General features: G+C 45.7%; 1 long non-coding RNA gene across 1 annotated transcript; it reads right to left on the bottom strand.

Moving 5' to 3' along the window:
- Window positions 1-830: 830 nt before the first annotated feature.
- Gm29891 lies at window positions 831-4468 on the bottom strand. Its single transcript, XR_376613.4, has 2 exons — window positions 3483-4468; window positions 831-1364 (listed from the first exon to the last, which is right to left on the bottom strand). It is a non-coding gene; the product is annotated as a predicted gene, 29891 (long non-coding RNA).
- Between the last annotated feature and the right edge of the window lie 1166 nt (window positions 4469-5634).

The following is a 5634-nucleotide window of genomic DNA, read 5'->3' as shown; positions in this document are numbered from 1 at the left end:
GTCGGCCATCACTGCAAAGAGAGGCCCATTGGACACACAAACTGTATATGCCCCAGTACAGGGGAACGCCAGGGCCAAAAAAATGGGAATGGGTGGGTAGGGAAGTGGGGGGAAGGGTATGGGGGACTTTTGGGACAGCATTGGAAATGTAATTGAGGAAAATATGTAATAAAAAATATTTTAAAAAAAAAGCTGAGGTGTCGGGCTGGCGAGATGGCTCAGCGGTTAAGAGCGCCGACTGAGTTCAAATCCCAGCAACCACATGGTGGCTCACAACCATCCATAACGAAATCTAATGCCCTCTTCTGGAGTGTCTGAAGATAGCTACAGTGTACTTACATATAATAAATAAATAAAATTTAAAAAAATAAAAAGCTGAGGTGTCATGTTCTTGTAATTGTGGTGCAGTAGAGGTGGATCAAGGAGAACTTTGGAGCTTGCTGGCCAGCCAGACTGGCCTAATCTGCAAACTCCAGATTCAGGGAGAGACCCTGTCTCAAAAAGTAAGGTGTGTGTATGGGGGTGCAGTCTAGTGAGATGGCTCAGAAGTAATGGTGCCTGCAGTCAAACCTGACAGCTTGAACTCGATCCTGAGGGACTCCTATGGTAGAAGGAGAGAATCAACTTCCAAAAGTTATTCTTTGACCTCCACATGCACATCATGGCACACACACACACACACACACACACACACACACACACACACACACATACACACACACACATATGTAAATAAATACATATAAAATAGAGGGAGACACCAGACTTCATCCTCTGGCTTCTGCATATATTGTGCACAATGAACAAACACTTGAACACATATGCATATATACAACACACACATGCATACAAATCTATTAGGTACTTGGAGACATACAGTAAAGAACAAAATAAGTAAAACGAGGCCCTGCGTGCTAGAGAGTGACAGGTAGCATGGAATCCGTGAGAAATGTAAGGGACAATAAGCATTCAGGAGAGGAGGACACAGGGTGCAGATTCTATGGGGGAGCCACCAGCAGTGAGACTAAGCCTCACTGGGACTGTGAGGTCAGGGCAGAGTTTGGAAGCGTCAGGAATGATAGCTCATGGCTGTGATCCTGTCACATGGAAGCTGAGGCAGAAGGATGGGTGAGTATTCAAGGTCAGCATGGGCTACAGTGTGAGACCCTGTCTCAACAAAACAGAAGAGGACACGAATAAAGAAGAGGAAAGAGGAAGGTCTGTCAGCCACATGGTGTCTGGAGGAGGAGCTTGCAAACAGGCATCATGATGTCATCTTCAGCATCTGAACTCTCGGGACATCATGCCTGCTTGTATGTTTGCACGCTGGTGTTCCTGGAAGTCAGGAGAGGCCTTCAGATCCCCTGGATTCGGAAGGAGTAAAGAATAGTTATAAGCCAGTATATGGGCACTGGGAACTGAACCTGGTTCATTTATAAGAACAAAATGCTTGTAACCACTGGGACATCTCTTCAACCCCAACTTTTGAAATTTTAAACCGAAGATGCTCAAATCTGTGCAAATATTCCAAAAATCGAATAAACTCCAAAATCTGAAGCTTTTCTGATCCTAAGCATGTTATATACTCAACCTGTGCTATTGTTCCCATTTCACAGAGGAGAAAAGTAGAGGGGACAGCCAACATCACTCAGCTATTGACAGAGAAGAGAGCATGGTCCTCCTATCCCCACCCTGTGGCCACCCAGAAGCCACTCTCTCTTTCCCTTTGTTGCCAGCATGCCTGAAGGTCCAGGCCCACAGTTCCAGTGGCTTGTTCTGCCTGGAATGTTGTCTCCTTCCATAGGTCAGCTTGGCTAATGCCCCACCCACTCTGTCTTCACTCTGATATGACTGCTCTCTTATTCAAACAGCCCTAGTTAATTGCAGTGGTACTCTCATGTGTCCACAAGTTCTTTGACATTCCTGCCTTCAATTCCCCTCTTCTTGAATGTGGAAGAGATGGTGTGACTCATTTCTCACGAGTACAACAGAGCTAATGAAGATGCTTCTGCCACTAAGGCATGAAAGGTGTGCTCTCCTCTTCCTCCTCTTCCTCTTCCTCCTCTTCTTCCTCCTCTTTCCTCTCCTTTTTCTCCTGTCCCTTCTCCTCTCTTCTTCCTATTCCTTCTCCTCCTCTTTGAGATGATATCTCATATAGCCCAGGTTGCTATGTAGCTGAGAGGATAGCCTTCAATTCCGATCTTCAGGTCACTGCCTCCCAAGTATCTTGATTACAGTTGTGTGCTGCCGCATCCGGCTTTGACTTTCTCTTGAACCAATCCCATGCTCTAGAGTAAGTGAGGTGACATGATGTGGAAACACTCAAGTAGCCAAGGAAGGGCCCACAGAACTAAGAGCCATTGCTTCCCACCAACAGTCAATCTGGTATAACAGCCTTTCACCAGCCTTTGCCAATGTTTGTCAGCCATCTTGGATGGGGACTCCCAACTCCAGACAAGCTTTTAAACGTCTTCACCCCTGTATCCTGTTTGCAACCTCATGAGAACCCCAGATTCAAGTTATTTCTAAATTCCTGACCCCTAGTAATGGGGGTATCAAATTGTGGGGTTTGCATAGCTAAGTGTTGGGGTAATGCACTAAATGGCAAGAGAACCACTATATTAATAAGGCAGTTTGTCTCTGTTCTATTTCTGGAAAGGTACTCAGCTTGCTCTAATTTTTTTCTAAAGCATTTGCATCTGAACATACTATACCATTCACTTATTTATTGTCTAAGTGCTTATAGCTTTACCATATATATTCCAACTCCATAAAGGCAGGGGATTAGCCATTTCATTTAGGCACCTAAAAATGTTTCTTTTTTTTTAAATGTGCCTGACATTTCATTAAATATAAAATAGTGTCAATTTAAGAAAATCTTATTTTCCTCCAAACCTGTGTGTCTTCAAATGAATGAAATATGGTTGTAAGGGAGTATTCAAATCAGAACAAGAATGGCATGGTGGTTCACACCATGGTGGCTCACACCTGAGAGCTGAGGCTCTCGGGAAGCAGAGGCAGGAGGACCAAGAGCTCAAGAGTCAGGCCAGTCTGGGCTACATAGTGACACTGATTTAAAAAAAAAAAAGTTGGTGACACACACCTTTAATCCCAGCACCTGGGAGGGGTGGGCAGAGGCAGGCAGATCTCTGTGAGTTTGAAGCCAGCCTGTTCTAGACAAAGCAAGTTTCAGACAGTGCAGGGTGCAAAGAGAAACCCTGTCTCAAGGAGGGGGGGGCGTAGGTGGAATCATCTAGAAATAAGAAATCCAACACAAATCTATGGTTACCAGGGACTGGGGCTGGGAGAATGGGGGAATGAGGTTTTCTTTTGGCATGATAAAATGATTTGCTCATTATATATGGATGCTGGCTGCAGAACAGGGTGAATCTGTTAAATGCCACAGAATCCTTCCCTCTAAAATGGTTCATTTCATGTTATGCAACTTGCATCTTAATTGGGAAACAGAACATACCACTCACCGCCAACCAAGCCCTGCGTGGATTCAGGGAGTATCTTCTTCTGCATTTCCTCTTTTCCAACTGGGGAGGGAGACGTGATGCCTGGAGGAGTGGCAGCTGTTTTCCAAACCTGAGGACTGATGATGATGAGGAGGAGGAGTGGGGGGGGGGAAGGAAAAGGAGGAGAAAGCAATAATAACAACTAATGTTTAAGGAACTCTTACTGTATACCAGATATTGTTCTGAGCTCTTTACAGATGTCTACTCATTTGATGTTCATGACAACCTTATGAGAAAGGAAGAAGGGGCATGACCCATGCTAAGGATGGCAACGTGGAGTCCAGTTGGAACCTGTGCTGTCTGTGTACCATGGAACCTCTAGAGCAGCCCAAGGTTCTTTGGGAAGTAGAGAGGACTCTCCCTGACTGTGAGGTCCCACTGCCCAGCAGGGACTCATCTGCTCTAAATATTATGCATGGTGTAGTGTAAAGTATGCAGAGCACAAAGCTTTGTGGATGGTCCTGCTGAGGCAGGGAAGTGGGCTTTGCCAACCAGGGGCACAGAGAAATAGTGGTTGTGAAGGGCAAGCTTCAGGAAGTGCCAGGCACCTGTGCTAGGTGAATAATATAATAATGGGCATTTGTGTTTAGGGGGTGGGGCATACCTGGAAGAGTGAAGGTGTGTGATGCTGGAAATACCCATGCATTGCTGCCTGGGCTTCTCACTGTAGCCCAAGAAGGAGAACCAGCAGGAGAGCTTCACTTGTTTAACAGAAAAGAGAACCGAGGAGCATCCAAGAGGCATTGCCCAGCTAGCAAGGGTCAGGGTGGGACTTGAGCCTGGCTCTTCTAACTTCTGACCCACACTTATCTGCTTATGCAAAGGTGGCCCGTGGCCACCCTGACTCCTTAGAGCAGTGTTTCCCAACATCTGGTTCACGACCCCCTTGGCAGGGTTTAGGGGGGAGTGTTGAGCAACCATTTCACAGGAATAACATCAGATATCCTGCTTGCCAGAGATTTATACTACAGTTCATAACAGTAGCAAAATGACAGTTATGAAGTAACAACAAAAATAACTTTGTGGCTGGGAGGGTCACAGAATTAGGAAAGTTGAGAACCGCTGCCTTAGGGGAAGAAAGGCCATAGAAAGGTTCTAACCAGAGAAGTGTGCTCCTGCTGGAATGTTCTCTCTTGCTAGAGGACAGGATGGGGTGGGTGTGAGAATTGCCAATGATGACAGACGTATCCACTCACTTATTGATTCCTTCGTTCAAAGATACATTCTGCACTCATACTGGTTGCCAACCACTCCCTATCACAATGAAACACACAACAATTCCCAGCACTGCGTGAACTGGGTGTGGTGGTGGTACATACCTGTAATTCCAGCATTTGGAGATGAAAGTAGGAGGGTCAGAAGTTTAGGGTCATCCTTGGCTACATATTGAGTTTGAGGTTAATGTCTGCCTGGGCTACATAAAAAAAGATCCTGTTTAAAACAATGGAAGAAAGAGAGGAGAAAAAGGGGTGGGGGCTCTGGTGAAATTAGAGAGAGCTGACTGTGGTGGTTTGAATGGGAATGGCTTCCAAAGGGTCATATTTGAGTAGGTGGAACTGTTTGGGAAGGTTTAGCAGGTGTGGTCTTGTTGGAGGAGGCATGTCACTGGGGTGAACTTTGAGGTTTCAAAGACTGGCTCCATGTTGACTTTGCTCTCTCTGCCTCCTGTTTTGGGTTAAGATGTGGGATCTCACCTGATCCTACTACAATGTCTTTGTTTTACCATCATGGACTTTAACCTAGAACCATAAGCCAAATTAAACATTTTCTTTTGTAAGTTGCGATTTGGTCATGATGTTTTGTCAGAGCTATAGAAAAGCAACTAACTACTACAGTGGCATTGTGCTGAATTCTGAGGGAGAGAAGGAACCAATTCTGCCAAGAACAGAGGAACATAGTCTAGGCCAAGGAGTATTGTGTGCAGAAGATCTCAGGAGGGAGGAAGCTGGCAGGTTGGAAGTCCTAAGGAAGGCTCAGGTGTGGAGGTTGCTGAGTCCAAGCCAATGATCAGACAGGCAAGCAAGGGTCAGACCATGAGTTCAGGCCAGGGAGAACATCTGGTTTCAAGAGGAATGGAAAGCTACTGGATCCAGGAGTCACTTCGGTGTCACAT

The sequence above is a fragment of the Mus musculus genome, chromosome 4 (assembly GCF_000001635.26).
Source record: "Mus musculus strain C57BL/6J chromosome 4, GRCm38.p6 C57BL/6J".
NCBI classification, from domain to species: Eukaryota; Metazoa; Chordata; class Mammalia; order Rodentia; family Muridae; genus Mus; species Mus musculus.
This window is presented reverse-complemented; position numbering and strand designations above follow the sequence as displayed.